This window comes from Eriocheir sinensis, chromosome 57, assembly GCF_024679095.1.
Source record: "Eriocheir sinensis breed Jianghai 21 chromosome 57, ASM2467909v1, whole genome shotgun sequence".
Taxonomy (NCBI): Eukaryota; Metazoa; Arthropoda; class Malacostraca; order Decapoda; family Varunidae; genus Eriocheir; species Eriocheir sinensis.
The window spans coordinates 10,938,533-10,963,912 of NC_066565.1; the positions used below are offsets into that span (position 1 = coordinate 10,938,533).

The following is a 25,380-nucleotide window of genomic DNA, read 5'->3' on the forward strand; positions in this document are numbered from 1 at the left end:
CAAATCCTCTTGGAGGCTTTGCCTGTCTTCGTCAGTGAGAACCGAGTTGCCAATCTTTGTGTCGTCTGCAAATTTACTAATGCGGTTATTGAGTCCAACATCCACGTCGTTGATGTAAATAATGAAGAGCACTGGGCCAAGAACCGAGCCCTGAGGGACGCCACTAGTGACAGGCGCCCACTCTGAGTTAAATCCGTCAATCACTACTCTTTGTTGTCTGTTGCTCAACCAATTCGCGATCCATTGGTTTACCTGACCGTCAATACCTATTTGTTTTAATTTGTAAAGTAATTTATGATGCGGGACTTTATCAAACGCTTTCTGAAATCAAGATAGACTACGTCCAGTGATTTGGTTACGTCATAAACAGTGAAGACGTCCTTATAAAAGGTTAAAATATTTGATAGGCAGGATCTTATGTTTCGGAAGCCAAGTTGTGAGTCCCCAATTAATGAGTGGCTTTCAAGGTAACTCACAATTTTGTCTCTAATTATGCCCTCAAGTAGCTTACCTACAAACTAAGTTAGACTAATGGGCCTTTAATTACCTGGTACTTTTATGTCTCCTTTCTTAAAAATCGGTGTCACGTTAGCCTTTTTCCAATCTGAAGGGACAATGCCTTGTCGCAAGGACATATTGAATACGGTTGTGAGGGAGGAGAGTATTTCGCTCTTTGTTTCTTTCAGCAGAGTTGGATATACTTTATCAGGTCCAGGACTTTTATTTGTTTTAAGTGATTTGAGGGCTTTAAGGACTTCATCGGGTTTTATTTCAAAGTTAGACAATGCATGCTCGGGATTTACATTAGTACTGGTGTTGGTGGTGGTGGTGGGAGGACTGTTATTATTAAACACCGAGGAAAAGTATTTATTTAATAGGTTTGCAACGTGTTGGCTGTCAGTCACTAGTGCACCGTCGCTGTTTATTAAAGGTCCAATTCCACTTCTGATCGCTTCAATTCCACTTCTGATCGCCAGAGAGAGAGAGAGAGAGAGAGAGAGAGAGAGAGAGAGAGAGAGAGAGAGAGAGAGAGAGAGAGAGAGAAGAGAAAAGAGAAAGAGAAAAGAGAAAAGAGAAAAGAGAAAAGAAAAAAGAAAAAAGAAAGAAGAAAGAAGAAAGAAGAAAGAAGAGAAGAAGAGAAAAGAGAAAAGAGAAAAGAGAAGAAGAGAAAAGAGAAAAGAGAAGAAGAGAAGAGAAAAGAGAAGAAGAGAAGAAGAGAAGAGAAAAGAGAAGAAGAAGAGAAGAGAAAAGAGAAAAGAGAAGAAGAGAAGAAGAGAAGAGAAAAGAGAAGAAGAAGAGAAGAGAAAAGAGAAAAGAGAAGAAGAGAAGAAGAGAAGAGAAAAGAGAAAAGAGAAAAGAGAAAAGAGAAGAAGAGAAGAAGAGAAGAGAAGAGAAAAGAGACGAAGAGAAGAGAAAAGAGAAGAAGAGAAGAAGAGAAGAGAAAAGAGAAGAAGAGAAGAAGAGAAGAGAAAAGAGAAGAAGAGAAGAGAAAAGAGAAGAAGAGAAGAAGAGAAGAGAAAAGAGAAGAAGAGAAGAAGAGAAGAGAAAAGAGAAGAAGAGAAGAAGAGAAGAGAAAAGAGAAAAGAGAAGAAGAGAAGAAGAGAAAAGAGAAAAGAGAAAAGAGAAGAAGAGAAGAGAAAAGAGAAGAAGAGAAGAGAAAAGAGAAGAAGAGAAGAGAAAAGAGAAAAGAGAAGAGAAAAGAGAAAAGAGAAAAGAGAAAAGAGAAAAGAGAAGAAGAGAAAAGAGAAAAGAGAAAAGAGAAAAGAGAAGAAGAGAAGAGAAAAGAGAAGAAGAGAAGAAGAGAAGAGAAAAGAGAAGAAGAAGAGAAGAGAAAAGAGAAAAGAGAAGAAGAGAAGAAGAGAAGAGAAAAGAGAAGAAGAGAAGAGAAAAGAGAAAAGAGAAAAGAGAAGAAGAGAAGAAGAGAGGAGAAGAGAAAAGAGACGAAGAGAAGAGAAAAGAGAAGAAGAGAAGAAGAGAAGAGAAAAGAGAAGAAGAGAAGAAGAGAAGAGAAAAGAGAAGAAGAGAAGAGAAAAGAGAAGAAGAGAAGAAGAGAAGAGAAAAGAGAAGAAGAGAAGAAGAGAAGAGAAAAGAGAAGAAGAGAAGAAGAGAAGAGAAAAGAGAAAAGAGAAGAAGAGAAGAAGAGAAGAGAAAAGAGAAGAAGAGAAGAGAAAAGAGAAAAGAGAAGAAGAGAAGAGAAAAGAGAAAAGAGAAGAAGAGAAGAGAAAAGAGAAGAAGAGAAGAAGATAAGAGAAAAGAGAAGAAGAGAAGAAGAGAAGAGAAAAGAGAAGAAGAGAAGAAGAGAAGAGAAAAGAGAAGAAGAGAAGAAGAGAAGAGAAAAGAGAAAAGAGAAAAGAGAAGAAGAGAAGAGAAAAGAGAAGAGAAGAAGAGAAGAAGAGAAAAGAGAAAAGAGAAAAGAGAAAAGAGAAAAGAGAAAAGAGAAAAGAGAAAAGAGAAAAGAGAAGAAGAGAAGAGAAAAGAGAAGAAGAGAAGAGAAGAAGAGAAAAGAGAAAAGAGAAAAGAGAAAAGAGAAAAGAGAAAAGAGAAAAGAGAAGAAGAGAAGAGAAAAGAGAAAAGAGAAGAAGAGAAGAGGAGAAGAGAAAAGAGAAGAAGAGAAGAAGAGAAGAGAAAAGAGAAGAAGAGAAGAAGAGAAGAGAAAAGAGAAAAGAGAAAAGAGAAGAAGAGAAGAAGAGAAGAGAAAAGAGAAGAAGAGAAGAAGAGAAGAGAAAAGAGAAGAAGAGAAGAGAAAAGAGAAAAGAGAAGAAGAGAAGAGAAAAGAGAAGAAGAGAAGAAGAGAAGAGAAAAGAGAAAAGAGAAAAGAGAAGAAGAGAAGAAGAGAAGAGAAAAGAGACGAAGAGAAGAAGAGAAGAGAAAAGAGAAGAATAGAAGAAGAGAAGAGAAAAGAGAATAAGTGAAGAAGAGAAGATAAAAGAGAAGAAGAGAAGAAGAGAAGAGAAAAGAGAAGAAGAGAAGAAGAGAAGAGAAAAGAGAAGAAGAGAAGAAGAGAAGAGAAAAGAGAAGAAGAGAAGAAGAGAAGAGAAAAGAGAAGAAGAGAAGAGAAAAGAGAAGAAGAGAAGAAGAGAAGAGAAGAAGAGAAGAAGAGAAGAGAAAAGAGAAGAAGAGAAGAAGAGAAGAGAAAAGAGAAGAAGAGAAGAAGAGAAGAGAAAAGAGAAGAAGAGAAGAAGAGAAGAGAAAAGAGAAGAAGAGAAAAGAGAAGAAGAGAAGAGAAAAGAGAAAAGAGAAAAGAGAAAAGAGAAGAAGAGAAGAGAAGAAGAGAAGAGAAGAAGAGAAGAAGAGAAGAGAAGAAGAGAAGAGAAAAGAGAAGAAGAGAAGAGAAAAGAGAAGAAGAGAAAAGAGAAAAGAGAAAAGAGAGAAGAGAAAAGAGAGAAGAGAAGAAGAGAAGAGAGAAGAGAAGAAGAAAAGAGAAGAAGAGAAGAGAAGAGAAGAAGAGAAGAGAGAAGAGAAGAAGAGAAGAAGAGAATTTAATAAGAGAAGAATATAAGAGATAATAGAAGAGAGAATAGAAGAAGAGAAGAGAGAAGAGAAGAGAGAAGAGAAGAAGAGAAGAGAAGAAGAGAAGAGAAGAAGAGAAGAGAAGAGAAGAAGAGAAGAGAGAAGAGAAGAGAGAAGAGAAGAAGAGAAGAGAGAAGAGAAGAGAGAAGAGAAGAAGAGAAGAGAGAAGAGAAGAGAAGAGAAGAAGAGAAGAGAAGAGAGAAGAGAAGAGAGAAGAGAAGAGAGAAGAGAAGAGAGAAGAGAGAAGAGAAGAGAGAAGAGAAGAGAGAAGAGAAGAGAGAAGAGAAGAAGAGAAGAGAAGAAGAGAAGAGAGAAGAGAAGAAGAGAAGAGAAGAAGAGAAGAGAAGAGAGAAGAGAAGAAGAGAAGAGAAGAGAAGAAGAGAAGAAGAGAAGAGAAGAGAGAAGAGAAGAGAGAAGAGAAGAGAGAAGAGAAGAAGAGAAGAGAGAAGAGAAGAGAAGAGAGAAGAGAGAAGAGAAGAAGAGAAGAAGAGAAGAGAGAAGAGAAGAAGAGAAGAAGAGAAGAGAAGAGAAGAAGAGAGAAGAGAAGAAGAGAAGAGAGAAGAGAAGAAGAGAAGAAGAGAAGAGAAGAAGAGAAGAAGAGAAGAGAAGAAGAGAAGAAGAGAAGAGAAGAAGAGAAGAGAAAAGAGAAGAAGAGAAGAGAAAAGAGAAGAAGAGAAGAGAGAAGAGAAGAAGAAAAGAGAAGAAGAGAAGAGAGAAGAGAAGAGAGAAGAGAAGAAAGAAGAGAAGAAGAGAAGAGAAGAAGAGAAGAGAAGAGAAGAAGAGAAGAGAAGAGAGAAGAGAAGAAGAGAAGAGAGAAGAGAAGAGAGAAGAGAAGAAGAAACGAGAAGAAGAGAAGAGAAGAAGAGAAGAGAGAAGAGAAGAAGAGAAGAGAGAAGAGAAGAGAGAAGAGAAGAAGAGAAGAGAGAAGAGAAGAGAGAAGAGAAGAGAGAAGAGAAGAGAGAATAGAAGAGAGAAGAGAACAGAAGAGGGAAGAGACGAGCGAAGAGAGAAGAAGAGAAGAAGAGAAGAGAGAAAAGAGAAATGGAGAAGAGAGAAGAGAAGAAAGAAGAGAGAAGAAAAGGGAGACGAAAAGAAAAGAGAAGAGATAAGAAAAGAGAAGAGAGAAGAGAAGAGAAGAGAAGAGAAGAGAGAAGAAAAGAGAAGAAGAGAAGAGAAGAGAGAAGAGAAGAAGAGAAGAGAAGAAGAGAAGAAGAGAAGAGAGAAGAGAAGAAGAGAAGAAGAGAAGAAGAGAAGAGAAGAGAGAAGAGAAGAAGAGAAGAGAAGAAGAGAAGAGAGAAGAGAAGAAGAGAAGAGAGAAGAGAAGAGAAGAGAAGAAGAGAAGAGAAGAAGAGAAGAAGAGAAGAGAGAAGAGAAGAAGAAAAGAAGAGAAGAAAAGAAGAGAAGAAAAGAAGAGAAGAGAAGAAGAGAAGAGAAGAAGAAAAGAGAAGAAGAAAAGAGAAGAAGAAAAGAGAAGAAGAAAAGAGAAGAAGAAAAGAGAAGAGAAGAAGAAAAGAGAAGAAGAAAAGAGAAGAAGGAGAAGAGTAGAGAAGAGAAGATACGAGAAGGGAGATAAGAGAAAGGAGAGAATAGAATAGAGAAGAGAAGAAGAGAAGAATAGAAGAGAGAAGAGAAGAGAGAAGAGAAGAAGAGAAGAGAGAAGAGAAGAGAGAAGAGAAGAAGAGAAGAGAAGAAGAGAAGAGAAGAGAAGAGATAAGAGTGATGAGAGAAGAGAGAAGAGAGAAGATAGAAGAGGAGAGAAGATAAGAGAGAAGAGAGAAGAGAGAAGAGGAGAGAAGAGAGAAGAGAGAAGAGAGAAGAGAGAAGAGAAAAGAGAGAAGAGAGAAGAGAAAAGAGAAGAGAGAAGAGAAGAGAGAAGAGAAGAGAGAAGAGAAGAGAAGAGAAGAGAAGAGAAGAGAGAAGAGAAGAGAGAAGAGAAGAAGAGAAGAAGAGAAGAGAAGAGAAGAGAGAAGAGAAGAAGAGAAGAGAAGAAGAGGAGAAGAAGAGAAGAGAGTAAAGAGGAGAAGAGAGAAGAGGAGAGAAGAACGGAGAAGAGAAGAGAAAGGAAGAGAGAAGAGAAGAAGAGAAGAGAATAAGAAGAAGAGAAGAGAAGAGAAGAAGAGAGAGAAGAGAAGAAGAGAAGAGAAGAAGAGAAGAAGAGAAGAGAAGAAGAGAAGAAGAGAAGAAGAGAAGAGAAGAAGAGAAGAAGAGAAGAGAAGAAGAGAAGAAGAGAAGAAGAGAAGAAGAGAAGAGAAGAAGAGAAGAGAGAAGAAGAGAAGAGAAGAGAAGAGAGGAGAAGAAGAGAAGAGAGAAGAAGAGAGAGAAGAGAGTAAAGAGGAGAAGAGAGAAGAACAGAGAAGAGAAGGAGAAGAGAGAAGAGAAGAGAGAAGAGAGAAGAGAAGAAGAAAAGAGAATAAGAGAAGAGAGAAGAGAAGAATAGAACAGAAGAAGAGAACAGAAGAGAGAAGAGAAGAGAGAAGAGAAGAAGAGAAGAAGAGAAGAAGATAAGAGAAGAGAGAAGAGAAGAATATAAGAGAAGAAGAGAAGAGAGAAGAGAAGAAGAGAAGAGAGAGGAGAGAGAAGAGAAGAAGAGAAGAAGAGAAGAGAGAAGAGAAGAAGAGAAGAGATTAGAGAAGAGAATAGAGAAGAGAAGAAGAGAGAGAAGAAGAGAAGAAGAGAAGAGAGAAGAGAAGAAGAAAAGAGAAGAAGAGAAGAGAAGAAGAGAAGAAGAGAAGAGAAGAAGAGAAGAGAGAAGAGAAGAAGAGAAGAAGAGAAGAGAAGAAGAGAAGAATAAAAGATAAGAAGAGAAGAGAGAAGAGAAGAAGAGAAGAGAAGAAGAGAAGAGAAGAAGAGAAGAGAAGAGAAGAAGAGAAGAGAAGAATAGAAGATAGAAGAGAAGAAGAGAAGAGAAGAGAAGAAGAGAAGAAGAGAAGAGAAGATAAGAAGAGAAGAGAATAGAAGAAGAGAAGAGAAGAGACAAGAGAATAGAGAATAGAAGAAGAGAAGAGAGAAGAAGAGAAGAGAGAAGAAGAGGAGAAGAAGAGAAGAGAGAAGAAGAGGAGAAGAAGAGAAGAGAGAAGAAGAGGAGAGAAGAGAAGAAAGAGAAGAGAAGAAGGAGAAGAGAAGAGAAGAAGGAGAAGAGAAGAGAAGAAGGAGAAGAGAAGAGAAGAGAAGATAAGAGAAGGGAGAGAAGAGAAAGGAGAGAAGAGAAGAGAGAAGAGAAGAAAGAGAAGAGAAGAAAGAGAAGAGAAGGGAGAGAAGAGAGAGAAGAAAGAAGAGAGAAAGAAGAGAAGAAAGAAGAGAGAAAGAAGAGAAGAAAGAAGAGAGAAAGAAGAGAAGAAAGAAGAGAAGAAAGATGAGAAGAAAGAAGAGAAAGAAGAGAAGAAAGAGAGAGAAGAAGAGAAGAGAAGAAGAGAAGAAGAGAAGAGAAGAAGAGAAGAAGAGAAGAAGAGAAGAGAAGAAGAGAAGAAGAGAAGAGAAGAAGAGAAGAGAAGAAGAGAAGAGGAGAAGAGAAGAAGAGAAGAGAAGAAGAGAAGAGAAGAAGAGAAGAGAAGAAGAGAAGAAGAGAAGAAGAGAAGAGAAGAAGAGAAGAGAAGAAGAGAAGAGAAGAAGAGAAGAAGAGAAGAAGAGAAGAGAAGAGAAGAGAAGAGAAAGAGAGAGAGAGAGAGAGAGAGAGAGAGAGAGAGAGAGAGAGAGAGAGAGAGAGAGAGAGAGAGAGAGAGAGAGAGAGTTTTCAGACCACATGCATGCAATATCAACTTGGCTTACTACTAAAGTGAATCCATTTTAGCGAGTCCATTGGGGCGTTGGTTCATAAAAGGTTCTTTCCTCCCCTCTGCTCTGCCACACAGTCCCAACACCTATTTTTTCCTCTCATGTGTTGCCTGTTGCTAGCACGTGAGAGGAAGGGACAGGTGTTGGGATTGTGTGGCAAGGTGGAGGGGAGGACAGGACCCAAGGAAGCTAAAATGGTTTCACTGTACCAATACTTAAATCATTACTGCTATTTCTGCTGCTACTGCTACTACTACTACTACAATTATTACTACTACTATATTACTGCTATTTCTGCTGTTGTTGCTACTACTACTACTACTACTACTACTACTACTACTACTACTACTACTACTACCACTTCAACTGCTATGGCCACATATAAATAAATTGCCTTTCTTTCCGTCTTCTATCGATATTTTCACGCTGACTGCTCTTCTGAACTTGCTAACTGCATGCCTCCCCCCCTCCCGGGGCCTTGCCTCACACGACTTTCTAATCAAGCTCATCCCTATACTGTCCCTTATACAAGAGTTAACCAGCATCTTCACTCTTTCATCCCTCACGCTGGTAAACTCTGGAACAATCTTCCTTCATCTGTATTTCCTCCTGCCTACGACTTGAACTCTTTCAAGAGGAGGGTATCAGGACACCTCTCCTCCCGAAATTGACCTCTCTTTATGGTCACTCCTCTGTACTCCATTCAGGAGCAGCAAGTAGCGGGCTTTTTTTTCATTATTATTTTTTATGCCCTTGAACTGTCTCCTTTGTTGTAAAAAATATATTAATAATTCATCTCAGGTACATAAAGACATCTGGCTCTGTAAGTAAAAATAAAAGTTATTTCTAATAATATACTGTGATTTTTAGTAACTTTGCTTCTTGTGAAGACTTTCTTTTGGGAAACGTTGAAGGCCAAGAGGAGGAAAGAGAAGAATCAGGCAGAATGTGCAAGTGTGATGGAAGGGAGATCATGTGTCCTTCCCTGAAAGATGTAAAGCATTGTACTCGGTCACCAGCCAGACACACACACACACACACACACACACACACACACACACACACACACACACACATACACACACACACACACACACACACAAGACACTTGGTCTGCTGCTTGATCCAGAGTACCCATTGCAAAGAGGCTTGGAGGACAACAGTGAAGTCTTCTCCCCTGTACAAGCAGCATGACTGGTGAAGCTTTCCTCACCAGACAAACTACTAATGGTGTCTCTTCTCCAAGGAGTCGTGGTAACTACATTTTCACCTTTCAGCTCACCACTGCAGGAAGGTTTGCATAGAAATTACACTTTCTCTTGAGCGTTCCCCTTGGCTGCTGCAGTGTTTTTAAAATCACACAAAGAAGTAAAGAGAGGACCTTGCTGGGATCCTGCTTAAGCCTGACCTCCATTCTGGCCAGCAGCAGTATTCTGTTGCCAGTTTTATGCAAAATGTCTCCTGGTGACTAGTGCTGCTTCCTGCCTGTGTGCATGACTCACTGTTAAACATACCTTTTGGGAGCTGGTCCAGGCTGCTCTCCTCACCCACACTGTGAGGCACGAGTGAACGCTCTTGTGGTCTCCAGCGAGCAAAACTTGCATCATCGATCGAGGTCTTTTCTGGTGACTCTCCCGAGTTTGTCCGCCAAGAAACACCTCCTTCGTCCAGGGGTGAAGAGCTGAGGCTTAAGGGTTCTGCCTCACCTGCTGTCTTGGTCCCGGCAGCCACTTCCCTCCTGGCTTGTGGTGGCTTGACATCCTCACACCTGCAACAATCATCATCATCACCCCAAGCTTCACCCCCTCCCCAAGTGTTGCCTCTCACCAGCTGTCACTAACAAGGACTGGAACTTACAACAGAGTGTGTTGGAGAAAATCTTGAGCTGACTTTGCTTTTTTGAGAATGCAAGAGGATTTTCAATAACATTTTTGATTAAAAATATACATCTTTAACCCCTTGACTGCAGATTTCGTATCAGAAGACCTCATCAAGCTACAGGAGTGGAACAAAACAATTCAATGAAGAAAAATGTAAAATCCTGCACACCAATACCACATGGGAAACACTTCACTATCCACCACAGGGGCAGAGAAAGACCTGGGAGTACATGTTTTCATGGTACCAGTGAGGCCAAATCCGTGCCCATCATAGTGGACAGGTTAAATATGCTTTATATCCCCCTTTCCCAACGCTGAGGGTCGCCAAGTGCTTTTCCTGGGGTCGCCAAGACCTCAAAATATTAAACATGGTGTTATTATGTTATGATAACACAATAACATATTATGTTATGATAACACAAACACAAACAACTAAACTGGTAGGGTCGCAGTCATGTTTTAGAGGTGCATGATTGGGGTCGCCTGAAAAAAAGGTTGGGAACCACAGCTTTAGATCATAAGATTTCCCAAGGATAATTTCCCAAAAAGCTCAAGGCTTCTCACCTGGACATTGAAGTGTTCCTCGGGATACTCTCGGTGCTCCCAATGACAAGGGCGACGGTGGCCTGCTGCTGTGCCTTGAGGGACAGCCTTCATGGAGAGACTCCTCATCAATGCTGAGGGCGCTGTCCTGCTGCCCTGCGCTGGCCTCTATGAGTCTGCTCCCAGGCAGGTGGCAACCTTGGAAACATTAAAAATAAGAGGAGGCAACACTGTCCACTCTTATATCTTTCATGTCTGTTTTGTTTATATTCCCTGCCTGTTCCCTTATTAGTAATCTGTCAGCAGCAACACTCACCAGTATCAGAGCCTTGGTCCACTTGGGCGCTCTGAACCTGTGTCCGCACCACTGCACAGCCTTCAGCCACCAGTACCAGCACAAGATCTTGTGTCAGCCAGTCTTTTGGTGTCTCAGGGTGGCCGCTTGCCTTCAGCCGGGGCACCAGGCCGCCCAGCACTCCTTGGAAGGCTCACGGCCAGCCTGCCGCTCACACAGCCTGAGAGTGAGGAAATAATCAGAATAAAAAATGATAACATGGAAACCAATACCTCACATACACAGTTTCTTATTAACTAAGTGGATTTTCATATTCTTGTCAAAACATTCAATCAGTACACTTCAAGAACACTTTGGGAATATCCAGATCATGCACAGTGATGAAAAATGACAACTAAATATTTACTGCAATATCACAGTGAGACATCAACCAACATGAATCAATCAAGAGGTTATCAACGGAACATGACAATGACTCCATACGCACCCTCATGGTTGAGGCTGACCGCCTCAAACTCCACCTTGGCGACTTCCCACACACTGACCCAACAAGGCTTGCAGCGGCCGGGCCCAGCGCTGGAAGTCTCTGCAGAAGAAAGTTGAAAACAGTGTTTGTGGAAACAAGAAAAAGACGCTGCAACAACCACAAGCTTCACCTCTTTATGTGTCCATGAATACACTGGAGACAAGAATGGAAACTAATTCAGTCCTGCTAAATACCTGTTGAGCAAGCCCTTCAGTTCAGCAAAGACTTGTAAAAAAAGAAAAAGATACACTCCAGCACCCCAGTGCTTCGTCTGCTGGAGGATCCTGATCACTGTACTGCTGAACAACAACCAAACATGAGAACTTTTCATTCCTCTCACACATGACAAATTTCACATCAGGGTTATACAGTACTAATGCACATCCCATGCAAAAAAATGGCATTATATTACAATGTTTAACCCTTGACTGTGAATTTCCTACCAGAAGACCTCACCAAGATACAGGAGTGGAACAGTGTCTGCTATAATTCAATGAAGAAAAATGTAAAGTGCTGCACCTTGGGGGGGGGATATCAAGCACACCAATACCACATGGGAAACACTCCACTATCCACCACAGAGCCAGAGAAAGACATGGGAGTATATGTTACTAGGCTACCAGTGAAGGGATATCCAGCACACCAATACCACATGGGAAACACTCCACTATCCACCACAGAGCCAGAGAAAGACATGGGAGTATATGTTACCAGGCTACCAGTGAAGCGATATCCAGCACACCAATACCACATGGGAAACACTCCACTATCCACCACAGAGCCAGAGAAAGACATGGGAGTATATGTTACCAGGTTACCAGTGAAGGGATATCCAGCACACCAATACCACATGGGAAACACTCCACTATCCACCACAGAGCCAGAGAAAGACCTGGGAGTATATGTTACCAGGCTACCAGTGAAGGGATATCCAGCACACCAATACCACATGAGAAACACTCCACTATCCACCACAGAGCCAGAGGAAGACCTGGGAGTATATGTTACCAGGCTACCAGTGAAGGGATATCCAGCACACCAATACCACATGGGAAACACTCCACTATCCACCACAGAGCCAGAGAAAGACCTGGGAGTATATGTTACCAGGCTACCAGTGAAGGGATATCCAGCACACCAATACCACATGGGAAACACTCCACTATCCAACACAGAGCCAGAGAAAGACCTGGGAGTATATGTTACCAGGCTACCAGTGAAGGGATATCCAGCACACCAATACCACATGGGAAACACTCCACTATCCACCACAGAGCCAGAGAAAGACCTGGGAGTATATGTTACCAGGCTACCAGTGAAGGGATATCCAGCACACCAATACCACATGGGAAACACTCCACTATCCAACACAGAGCCAGAGAAAGACCTTGGAGTGTATGTTACCAGGCTACCAGTGAAGGGATATCCAGCACACCAATACCACATGGGAAACACTCCACATTCCAACACAGAGCCAGAGAAAGACCTGGGAGTATATGTTACCAGGCTACCAGTGAAGGGATATCCAGCACACCAATACCACATGGGAAACACTCCACTATCCAACACAGAGCCAGAGAAAGACCTTGGAGTGTATGTTACCAGGCTACCAGTGAAGGGATATCCAGCACACCAATACCACATGGGAAACACTCCACTATCCAACACAGAGCCAGAGAAAGACCTGGGAGTATATGTTACCAGGCTACCAGTGAAGGGATATCCAGCACACCAATACCACATGGGAAACACTCCACTATCCACCACAGAGGCAGAGAAAGACCTGGGAGTATATGTTACCAGGCTACCAGTGAAGGGATATCCAGCACACCAATACCACATGGGAAACACTCCACTATCCACCACAGAGCCAGAGAAAGACCTGGGAGTATATGTTACCAGGCTACCAGAGAAGGACGAATCCTGGTCAATCGAAGCGGACAGGTTAACCATCAAGAGCCCACTACAGTATTATGGCCTTTCCTAGGATGCTCTAACTCTCCTGTAATGTTAGTATACTCCTCCCTGTTCAGGCTAATGCTCTAATTCCACCTCTCCACCTGGTTCTCTGTCTGGTGTTAGTGTGCTCCATCCTGCCCCAACAAAGGTTCTAATGTCACCACTCCACCTGGTTCTCTGTCTGGTGTTAGTGTGCTCCATCCGGCCCTGGTAAAGGCTAAAATTCCACCTCTCCAACTGGTTAGCGGTCTCGTGTAGTGTGCTCCATCCTGCCCCAGCAGAAGTTATAATTCCACCTCTCCACCTGGTTTTCTGTCAGGTGTTAGTGTGCTCCATCCTGCCCCAGCAAAGGCTCTAATTCCACCTCTCCACCTGCTGGTGAAGAGGTGGATTAAATCCTTTGACGGGGCAGGATGGAGCACACTAACACCAGACAGAGAACCAGGTGGAGAAGTGGAATTAGAACCTTTGTTGGGGCAGGATGGAGCACACTAACACCAGACAGAGAACCAGGTGGAGAAGTGGAATTAGAACCTTTGTTGGGGCAGGATGGAGCACACTAACACCAGACAGAACCAGGTGGAGAGGTGGAATTATAACCTATGTTGGCGCAGGATGGAGCACACTAGCACCAGACAGAGATCCAGGTGGAGAGGTGGAATTACAACCTTTGCTGGGGCAGAATGGAGCACACTAACGCCAGACAGTGAACCAGGTGGAGAGGTGGAATTAGAACCTTTCTTGGGGCAGGATGGAGCACACTAACACCAGACAGTGAACCAGGTGGAGAGGTGGAATTATAACCTTTGTTGGGGCAAGATGGAGCACACTAACACCAGACAGAGAACCAGGTGGAGAGGTGGAATTATAACCTTTGCCGGGGCAGGATGGGGCACACTAACACCAGACAGAGAACCAGGTGGAGAGGTGGAATTATAACCTTTTCTGGGGCAGGATGGAGCACACTAACTCTAGGCAGAGAACCAGGTGGAGAGATGGAATTATAACCTTTGTTGGGGCAGGATGGAGCACACTAACACCAGACAGAGAACCAGGTGGAGAGGTGGAATTATAACCTTTGTTGGGGCAGGATGGAGCACACTAACACCAGACAGAGAACCAGGTGGAGAGATGGAATTATAACCTTTGTTGGGGCAGGATGGAGCACACTAACACCAGACAGAGAACCAGGTGGAGAGGTGGAATTATAACCTTTGCCGGGGCAGGATGGAGCACACTAACACCAGACAGAGAACCAGGTGGAGAGATGGAATTATAACCTTTGTTGGGGCAGGATGGAGCACACTAACACCAGCCAGAGAACCAGGTGGAGAGGTGGAATTATAACCTTTGCCGGGGCAGGATGGAGCACACTAACACCAGACAGAGAACCAGGTGGAGAGGTGGAATTATAACCTTTGTTGGGGCAGGATGGAGCACACTAACTCTAGGCAGAGAACCAGGTGGAGAGATGGAATTATAACCTTTGCTGGGGCAGGAAGGAGGACACTAACACCAGACAGAGAACCAGGTGGAGAGGTGGAATTTAAACCTTTACCGGGGCAGGATGGAGCACACTAACACTTGACAGAGAACCAGGTGGAGAGGTGGAATTATAACCTTTGTTGGGGCAAGATGGAGCACACTAACACCAGACAGAGAACCAGGTGGAGAGGTGGAATTGGAACCTTTGTAGGGGCAGGATGGAGCACACTAACACCTGACAGAGAACCAGGTGGAGAGGTGGAATTATAACCTTTGTTGGGGCAAGATGGAGCACACTAACACCAGACAGAGAACCAGGTGGAGAGGTGGAATTATAACATTTGCTGGGGCAGGATGGAGCACACTAACACCAGACAGAGAACCAGGTGGATAGGTGGAATTAGAACCTTTGCCGGGGCAGGATGGAACACACTAACACCAGACGGAGAACCAGGTGGAGAGGTGGAATTAGAACCTTTGCCGGGGCAGGATGGAACACACTAACACCAGACGGAGAACCAGGTGGAGAGGTGGAATTAGAACCTTTGCCGGGGCAGGATGGAGCACACTAACACCAGACAGAGAACCAGGTGGAGAGGTGGAGTGCGGTCGAGATTGAGGAGGCGGGGTATAAGGACACCACTGCCTACATTAACTTTCGGTAATGTACAATCAATTTGAAATAAAATAGATGAATTAACAGCAAATTGTAAATATATAAGGAACTACCGAGAGAGTAGCTTCATAGCATTAACCGAAACCTGGCTTCAAGACAAGGATATAGCCGGAACAGTAAATATTGATGGTTTCTCGATAGACAAGGGAGATAGGAAGGATGTGGTGAAACAGAGAGGAGGAGGGGTGGCGGTGTACATTAATAAGAGATGGAGTACTCAGGTTAACATAAAGGATTGTTTTTGTTGTGGCGACCTGGAATATTTAGTAATATCATGTAGACCTTTTTACCTACCACGTGAGTTTAATAATGTGACTAATCATAACTGTATACATCCCGACTGATGCCACTGAGCCAATAGCAAGTGAGTTATCACTAAATTGTGTTAAAATGAAAATGCAAATCCTGAAGGAATCATGGTAGCGTTGGGTGATTTTAACCACTGTAATTTCTTACCAAATGTACCTTTGTATCAGCAAACTGTAACTTGGCTCACTAGAGATAATGATATCTTAGATAAAATGTTTTGTAATGTAAGGAACGGTTATCGTTCTTATCAAAAGCTTAAACTAGGTAAATCTGACAACAAAATGGTGTTTTTGGCTCCCACATATAAGCAAGCTCTGAAATGTAAACCATGTGAGAAAATTAAGGTGCAGGATTGGAAGAATGAGCACATGGCGAGTCTTGAAGGCTGTTTGATTGTACGGACTGGGATGTGTTGTATAATGAGTCCGACGATGCTGAAGTAAATGTAGATGTTTAAAATTCATATACTAACTTTTGTACCAACATGATTGTTTCAACTAAGGAAATGAGTATTTATCCAAATAACAAACCCTGGATAAATTCTGATATCAAATCATTATTGATTGAAAAAAAAGAGAACTTTTGTAAATGGTGACTGCATGCAAAGGAAAGTGATACAAAGCCAATTAAATAGGAAAATACTAGATGCTAAACAGTCATATAAAGTTAAAATTGAAAACTTATTTAAGTCAAATAAATCAAAAGATGCTTGGACAGGGGCAAAACTACTGAGTGGCTCTAAAAAGAAAATGCCATTAATAGACCCACCAAACACTCAACAGTATGGAAATGATTTGAACTCCTTTCATGCTAGGTTTGATGTACACGATTTTAATGCTGAATGTGAAAATATTTTGTCAATGGTTAGGGGCATCAATGTAGAACGAATAATTATAACTCGCGATAATACGATGAGCTCTATGAAACGTATACGATGTGGCAAAGCAAGTGGACCCAATAAAATTGGTTATAAACTACTAAAATCCTGTGCCGAGCAGCAGCTTGCTGATCCACTGTGTAAACTTTTCCAGGCTCCACTTGATCAGAGTAAAGTACTGGATGTGTGGAAAATGTCAGAGATTATTCCAGTACCCAAAAACAACCACCCGAGGGAATTTAATGATCTTTGACCCTTAGCCTTAACATCAATTATAGTGAAATGTTTGGAGCACATTGTGAAGAGGTACATTTGTTCAAGCATAGATCCCTTGAAAGATATTTTTACAATTTGCTTATTGTCAAGGTATGAGTGTTCAGGATGCTGGGTTATCCTTAATTCACCAAACTTACGAACATTTAGAAACCCGAAATTCATAGGTTAGAATTCTATTTATAGATTTTATCAGCGCTTTCAATACAATTCAGCCACATACTTTACTTAACAAATTACTAGAGATGAATGTCAACAGTAATCTAGTACTGTGGATCTATAGTTATCTTTCGCAAAGACCTCAATACACCAAAATAAAACATATTAAATCTGACACTGTACACACAAATACGGGGCTCCACAAGGGTGCGTCCTTTCTCCGCTACTTTTTACCCTTTATACAAACAACTGTAAAAGCAACTTCCTCTGCAGCTGTTCGATTGTAAAGTATGCGGACGATACTGCAATTATAGGTAAAATCAGAAATCATAATTCAGGGGAATTTTTGAGTCAAATAGATAACTTTTTGATTGGTGTAACAATAATTTATTAACCCTTAACGTAAAGAAAGCAGAAGAAATGATAATAGATTTTAGAGTAAATAATTATGTACCTAACCCAATTGTTATAGCTAATGAACATGTTGAAAGAGTTCATGAATATAAGTACTTGGGCATAATGATTGATGACAAACTAGCAGGGTCCTCAAATACACAGCAAGTCTACAAGAAATGTTACCAGCGTATTCATTTCTTACGAGTACTGGAAAACATTCACATTGACCAAACAATATTATCACTATTCAACAAATCCACAGTAGAATCGATCCTGTGCTTCACGATTACATTATGGTATGGAAAAATAATATGTAAATATAAGAACAAACTGAGGAAGATTGTAAAGACCACCAGTAGACTCCCAACAAAAACTGTATCACTAGATGAACTGTACAATAATAATGTAATGAAACAGGTAGATAAGGTTATGAACAAAATAAATCACCCACTGAACTGTCACTATACCTTTCTTAGATCAGGCAGCAGATTAGCACTTGCTATGCAACACACAAGTAGGTTTAAAAATTCTTTTGTTCCAAAGAGTATAAAAATGTACACCCATCTTAGGACTTAACTGTGTAAATAAATACAACCTAGTAAAGTGTATAAAGGTAGTAACTGGTATGATATTGTGAATAATGTTCTGTTTTCAGTGTCTTTAATGCAAAATATGTATTTTTAGCGAATGGATGAGTTCAATGCCAAAAAAAATTCATGTTGTATTTCATATTCAATGTGACAATAAAGTTATCTTAACTTATCTTACCTTTCCTGGGGCAGGATGGAGCACACTGACACCTGACAGAGAACCAGGTGGAGAGGTGGAATTAGAACCTTTGCTGGGACACAGGATGGAGCACACTGACACCTGACAGAGAACCAGATGGAGAGGTGGAATTAGAACCTTTGCTGGGACACAGGATGGAACACACTGACACCTGACAGAGAACCAGGTGGAGAGGTGGAATTAGAACCTTTGTTGGGGCAGGATGGAGCACACTAACACCAGACAGAGAACCAGGTGGAGAGGTGGAATTATAACCTTTGCTGAGGCAGGATGGAGCACACTAACACCGGACAGAGAACCAGGTGGAGAGGTGGAATTATAACCTTTGCTGAGGCAGGATGGAGCACACTAACATCGGACAGAGAACCAGGTGGAGAGGTGGAATTATAACCTTTGCTGAGGCAGGATGGAGCACACTAACACCGGACAGAGAACCAGGTGGAGAGGTGGAATTATAACCTTTGTTGAGGCAGGATGGAGCACACTAACACCGGACAGAGAACCAGGTGGAAGATGCTAGGAAAGACCTTTATTTTGCAGTGGACTATTCATATCAGAAGACAATTTTTCTTTATACTCCTATCATCACAGGCATGGGTGGTGCGGTGCCAGGATGGTGTGGATGACAGGGAAGATAGGGGCAGTAAGGTGTGCATGTGTGTGTGTGTGTGTGTGTGTGTGTGTGTGTGTGTGCCAGTGAAGGGTAAGGGAAGGAAAGGCAGGAGTGTGTGGAGGACTTAGGACAGTGTTTAAAAACTTTGGAAGTGAAAGAAGAATTCTTGTGTTAGGAGATATGAATGCAAAAGTTGGAAACAGGGAGATTGGTGGTGTGGCTGGGAAGTGGGGTGTGGAGGGAGTGAACGGAAGACAACGCCTTGTGGATGTTTGTGCTGAGAGGGATCTGTTCCTGGCAAAAACCTTCTTCCAGCACAAACTAATTCACAGGTATACATGGGCAAGTTGTGACATGAGGAGTGTAATAGATTATGTAGCTGTGGATACGAGGCTGAGGCGGGATGTAGTGGATGCAAAGGTTGTGGTGGTAGCCAAAATTAGGATGAAGGAGAAATGGGGACTCAGAGGAAATGGGAAGAGGGAAAAGGGTAGGAAGGAACTCGCAAGTGACAGTGGCCACAGGGAAATGTATATGAGAAGAGTGGAGGAAATACTTGGAAGAGCAAGAGTACAGAAAGAACACAGTGAAGGAGTGAAGGAGGCTTATGAGGTGTTTAAGAGTTCAGTGGTCAGGGCAGCTGAGGAAGTACTAGTCGGGTATGGGTCATGTGGAAGAGGAAAGAAAGGGAGTGTGTGGTGGACAGATGAGGTAAAGGAAGCAGGTGAGGAGAAAAGGAGGAACCACTGATGGTACACCAATCTTTTTGCTCCTTATGTATTGGTGTAATAGTTTGGGTGATTCCTTCAATAGTTTGGGTGATTCCTTTATCTTGTAAATGAGGGATCTTTCATAAGCTATTTGTTGGGCAACATAATAATTACGGAAGCTCTGGTTTATCCCATTAAATTGCTCCAGGGCAAGAACAGCCTGATGGGAGTGTCTGCCATAGGTTGATCTATTAAGCTTATAAGCCAACCAGGCATTTTTCCTGGTAGTCTTTAGGGAGTTGGGAGGGTGTTGACTGGCGGGGGCGATCTTGAGAGACAGGAACATAATTAGCAATAAGGTTTGAAAGAATAAACTTTAGTCTTGAAAGCATATCATCTACAGATATATCATAAAATTCAAAATCCCAATCAGTATCTTGTAGAGACTCATTTATCTTGTTATATTTACCTCTATGCCAGGAGTACTTAACATGATGGACAAGATTGACCTCAACACTATTTTCAAAGTAATACTGTAGAATTAAGGGACAATGGCCACAGCTGGGAAAGTTAGGCAAAGCCTCCACATCACCCACCCTATCATTCTCGCTGGTTAAGACCAAGTCTAGGGTGTTGCCGGAGACCACAAATGTCGGGCCCTTTACCCACTGGTGAAGACCCAGAGTGATAAAGCACTCCATAAAGAGTTTGTCTAGGGGAGGATAATTCATGCAGAGGATACTGCTTGAGTTTGACAGGGTGTTTACCGTTTACCGTTGATTAGGTTTCAGGCCCCGGTCCGCCGCCGTGGCAGCGCTCCACAGGGCCGCTAACATTGTAACAGTAATATTAGCACCTAAAGTTGTCCTCAATCCTCATTTTTGTCAAGTCGTAGGATGTAGTGAATAAGTGAGTCTTGGGCGCTTTCTTGAAGATTGCCAGACTATCACTGTTCTTAACGTTCCGGGTAACTCATTATAGAGCCGCGGGGCACTCTTCTCAAATGCTCTGAAACCCAGTTCCAGGTTGACCCTGGGCTCATAGAGTCTGTACTGTTCTGTACTGTGTCTCACTGACATGGTGTCCAAATGAAAATCCTGTAGAATATTTCTCAAATATCCAGGTTGTAGTCTCTTTGTGCCTTAATGGGTAGCCAATGCAAGTCTATAAGTGCAGGTGTTATTCTCTCACGGGGGGGCAGACCCTTTATTAGCCTTGCAGCTCTGTTCATAACAAGTTGTAGTTTCTTCAGCAGATATTTAGGAAGGCCATAATAAAGTGAGTTACAATAATCCAGCTTACTAGTTACATGATTATATATAAGCATCTTCATGGTCTTATCATCCAGGTATTTCTTGACAAATGCAATATTTCTCAGATGGTATCCTGCCGTTCTCACCAACTGATTGATCTGTTCTTTGAATGATAGAGTGCAGTCAAGTATCACACCTAAATCTTTGACTGACTGACCTCCTGAGATCCTTGTTCTTCCCCACAATCGTGCCAAATCTATTCTCCGACTAACCAAAAATTCTTTCATTAATAGAAAATGTCAAAACCTTGCTTTCTCTAACTCTTCCCGTGACTTCTGGCATCTAGCCAAAAACATCTCCTCCAACTTCACTTCTTCATCTTTCCCTCCACTCCTCAGTCCTGACGGCAACACTGCCGTCTCATCTATCTCTAAGGCTGAACTCTTCTCTCAAACTTTTTCTAAAAACTCCACTCTGGACGATTCTGGGCATATTCCTCCTACTCATCCCCCCTCTGACTCCTTTATGCCTGTTATAAAGATTCTTCAAAATGATGTTTTCTATGCCCTCTCTGGCCTCAATCCTCAGAAGGCTTATGGACCTGATGGAGTGCCTCCTATTGTCCTTAAAAACTGTGCCTCCGTGCTGTCACCCTGCCTGGTCAAACTCTTTCGCCTCTGCCTGTCAACATCTACCTTTCCTTCTTGCTGGAAGTATGCCTTCACACAGCCTGTACCTAAGAAGGTGACCGCTCCAATCCCTCAAACTACCGTCCTATTGCTTTACTTTCTTGTTCATCTAAAGCTTTTGAATCAATCCTTAACCGTAAGATTCAAAAGCACCTTTCCACTTCTGACCTTCTATCTGATCGCCAATATGGGTTCCGCAAGGGGCGTTCTACTGGTGATCTCCTAGCCTTCTTAACTGACTCTTGGTCATCCTCTCTTAGCCGTTTCGGTGAAACTTTTGCTATTGCGCTGGACATATCAAAAGCTTTTGATAGGTCTGGCACAAATCTTGCTTTCTAAACTACCTCCTACGGTTTCTATCCTTCTCTCTGTACCTTTATCTCCAGTTTCCTTTCTGACCGTTCTATTTCTGCCGTGGTAGACGGTCACTGTTCTTCCCTAAATCTATTAACAGTGGTGTCCCACAGGGTTCAGTCCTATCTCCCACTCGTTTTCTGTTGTTCATTGATGATCTTCTTTCCAAAACGAACTGTCCTATCCATTCCTACGCCGATGATTCCACTCTGCATTATTCAACTTCTTTTAATAGAAGACCCACCTTCAGGAACTTAACGACTCAAGGCTGGAGGCTGCAGAAAGCTTAGCCTCAGACCTTACTATTATTTCCGATTGGGGCAAGAAGAACCTGGTGTCCTTCAACGCCTCAAAAACACAGTTTCTCCACCTATCCACTCGACACAATCTTCCAAACAACTATCCCTATTCTTTGACAACACCCAGCTATCACCTTCCTCAACACTAAACATCCTCGGTCTATCCTTAACTCAAAATCTCAACTGGAAACTTCATATCTCATCTCTTACTAAATCAGCTTCCTCGAGGCTGGGCGTTCTGTACCGTCTCCGCCAGTTCTTCTCCCTGCACAGTTGCTGTCCATATACAGGGCCTTGTCCGCCCTCGTATGGAGTATGCATCTCATGTGTGGGGGCTCCACCACACAGCTCTTCTGGACAGAGTGGAGGCAAAGGCTCTTCGTCTCATCAGCTCTCCTCCTCATACTGATAGTCTTCACCTCTTAAATTCCGCCGCAATGTTGCCTCTCTTTCTATCTTCTATCGATATTTCCACGCTGACTGCTCTTCTGAACTTGCTAACTGCATGCCTCCCCCTCCCATGGCCCCGCTGCACTCGACTTTCTACTCATGCTCATCCCTATACTGTCCAAACCCCTTATGCAAGAGTTAACCAGCATCTTCACTCTTTCATCCCTCACGCTGGTAAACTCTGGAACAATCTTCCTTCATCTGTATTTCCTCCTGCCTACGACTTGAACTCTTTCAAGAGGAGGGTATCAGGACACCTCTCCTCCCGAAACTGACTTATCTTTCGGCCACCTCTTTGGATTCTTTTTAGGAGCAGCGAGTAGCGGGCTTTTTTTTTTATTAATGTTTACTTTTTTGTGCCCTTGAGCTGTCTCCTTTGCTGTAAAAAAAAAAAAAAAAAAAATCAAGCATTCAGTTTTATCCTCATTCAGCTTCAGTTGCTTAGAATTCATCCATTTCCCGACATCATCCATAATTCTGCTCAGCTTATCTTCAGTGTTTTCCACATCGCTCAGCGACAAATAGAACTGTGTATCATCAGCATACAGTTTAAAGTCAACTTCATGCCTTCTTAGCAAATGTAAAAGACCGATAGTATAAACACAGTATAAAATTGGACCCCGTACACTTCCCTGGGGGACTCCTCTGTGCAAAAGTTTATGAGTAGAGAACGATTTACCTATTTTCACACAGTAAGTTCTGTTCTCAAGGTAACTCCTCAGATAATCCAGCGCGCCACCCTCAATTCCAATATTCTTACAATCCCGAAGCAATAGACTGTGCTCCACCGTGTCAAACGCAGCACTCAAGCCTAACAAAATCAGAACACCACACTTCCCTTCATCCATAAGCACAAGCAAGTTGTTTACCACCGAACAGAGAGTAGTTTCAGTTGAGTAAAGCCTCTTGTAGGCAGATTGATTATCAGGTAAAGCCTGCACCTTTAGCAAAAGCTCCATTAGCTGATTTAAGATCACATTTTCAAGTATCTTAGCTAGAAACGTCAAGTTGGATACTGGTCTAAAGGAACTTAAACACTGTGGGTCCAGTCTACCTTTAACGATAGGTTTCACGATCGACGCTTCCTTACTCTCAGGGAAAGTCTTGTTTTCGATACTAGTGTTAAAATGCCATGTAAGGCTTCAGAAACTTCACTTTTCAACTCTGTAGCCTTTTTATCTTGTTCAGAGGCCTTGACAACAAGTAAATTCTTCTTAACTTTCCTCCTACGTTTGGTGACCTCAGCCCAAGTTGCATCTGTTGACTCCACATGTTCAGCCCGCTGCAAAACGTCCGCCACATACTGCGCCGCCTCACCCAGCTCCTCCTTCACGCTGACCGCTCGTAACTCAACTTCTTGTTTCACTTCTGATATTTCCTTAGATAATTCCAGCTTGAATTCTTCCATTTTTTCCACAATTTTGGTAGCCAGAGATGCTTTATGAAGGCATGGGTTGCATATCCAATTTACTTTAGATATATTCTCCGGCTTAATTCCAGACAGATGAGCATACTTCACATGACATCACTTAGGGCACAGACAGCACCCTATCCACTTATCGCCTGTGGGATCCGCATAAACGTAACAGAACTCCACCGAGTTCTTGGCTCGGCCGGCCATGTCGAGTTTTGTCGACTCAGCGCTTTCGCGAGCACGGCGCAACACATCCAACCCGCGCGGCGACTCACTACTGTGTAAGAGGAAGAAGCTGAGAGTGAATGCTGGAAAGAGTAAGGTTATGGTATTTGAGAGGCCGAGGGAACAGGTCATTGATTTGGTAAAGCCGTACACAGTTAGAGCAGAGGGTACAACACAATGTAGGATAGGGTCAGGGGAGGAGAGAATGGAGGAGGTTACCGAGTTTAAATATTCAGGGACTGTTTAATGTAAGCATGGCATTATGAAAGGTGAGGTGAGGGAAAGAACAGTGAAGGGCAGACAGGTGGTGGGTGCATTGGGGAGAGTTATGAAAGGAAAAAGTGTGAGCATGGAGGTAAAGAGGGGAATAAGGAACAGTATTGTCCTGCCAACTCTGTCATGTGCATCAGAGGCGTACACATGGAATGCAGTACAGCAATGGAGAATACGTGATTAGGAACTGCCATACAAAAACTGACATGCTATTAAGGAATGAAGGATAAGAGAGAGAGGAAGAGGGAGGGAGGGAGGGAGGGAAAACTGGGCTGGAATGATGGGATAGAGAGGGAAGGAGGGAAGTAACCAATTTTGCCTTTTAGATGACATACTGAACAAAAAATGGAGAGTCGGACAAGCAGATGGTAAAAAAGGAAGAAGAGAAGGAGGGAGGGCAGGAGGCAGGAAGAAATTGATTAATGGGGAGTGATCGAGACAATGGATGGAGAGTAAGAAGAAAAGAATAAGGACATCGAGGTTAGGAGTGAGGAAGGAGGAAAAAAGGAGAACTGAAGCCTGCAACATCCCTGACCCACACTTACTACACCACCAGAACAAGGGGAGTAAAGCCAAACCTTAAGGTATGCCTGGAGCACACTGATGGCCTTGTTAACCTTGGTGTGGAGTGTCTGGTGGGCCAACTCGTGGCAGAAGTGGATGGCCAAGGTGGAGTGGGCCAACGATCTTGACCGCCACCACCCGTCACACTTTCCACTCTTCAGCAGCACGTTCACCAAGTGATCCTGTGAATGCAGGTGAAAAGGTGAGTATGAAATGCCAGACTTTTTACTCTTTTACTATACTCCAACATGATCTCTGCGTGTAACGAAACACACGATAAATTAATCCAGACAAGGAAAGGTTTGCCGGCGCCGGGGATCGAACCCGCGACCAGCGTAACGGGAGAACCACTCCTTTACCAGTCGGCCAAAGAGGTACCCCACTGACTAAGTGGGTTATGGGAGGCTCGCCCATCAGGCAAGTCGGCACTACAAGTAGAGTCATGCTGTCCAGCTTTATAGCGCAAGAGTTAGCCTGCATCTTCACTCCCTGGCAGCATGTTGACCAAGTAATCATATGTGAGGGTAAAAAAGGGGAGTAGAGTCAAGCTGTCCAACTACGTAATGCAATAGTTAGCCAGCATCTTCACTCCCTGGCATCACATCGAAGAAGTTATCATGTGAGAGTAGAATCATGCTGTCCAGCTTAATAAACACATGTAGGTGCCTCCCTCTGTTTACTGTGTAGGGGAGGTCCAGGCAATCAGGAGTACACAGCAGGAGGGGCTGCAAACACACACAATGCCTCTGTCCTTTCCCACCATGACATTACAGTAGTTTGAGACACACAGAGGAGGCTGAATCAAAACTATACCAGACTTATCATTATTATTATTATCATTATTATTAATCATTATTATTATTATAATTATTATTATTATAGATCAATAAAAGGGGCATCAAGGGGAAGAAAAAACTGATATACACACAAACAAAGTCCCCATAATGAGCAGCCACGAATATGAAAAATAAGAGATAGTTCAGAGAGAGGAAGCAGGACGTTTCGCCGGTGTGCCAGTTCGCCGATACCGTTTAGAAACTCATTTTTATACCAATAAAATTATTTTATTTTTCGTGCTTTGTTACCCA

General features: G+C 42.5%; 1 long non-coding RNA gene across 2 annotated transcripts; it reads right to left on the reverse strand.

Annotated features, from left to right (window-relative positions):
* Positions 1–7,247: 7,247 nt before the first annotated feature.
* On the reverse strand, positions 7,248–24,722 carry LOC126984887 (uncharacterized). Of its 2 annotated transcripts, XR_007738176.1 has the most exons (6): positions 24,307–24,722; positions 17,428–17,529; positions 10,487–10,585; positions 10,021–10,219; positions 9,726–9,902; positions 7,248–9,049 (listed from the first exon to the last, which is right to left on the reverse strand). It is a non-coding gene; the product is annotated as an uncharacterized LOC126984887 (long non-coding RNA). The 2 variants fall into 2 exon arrangements; XR_007738175.1 differs by having other exon boundaries at positions 9,726–10,219.
* Between the last annotated feature and the right edge of the window lie 658 nt (positions 24,723–25,380).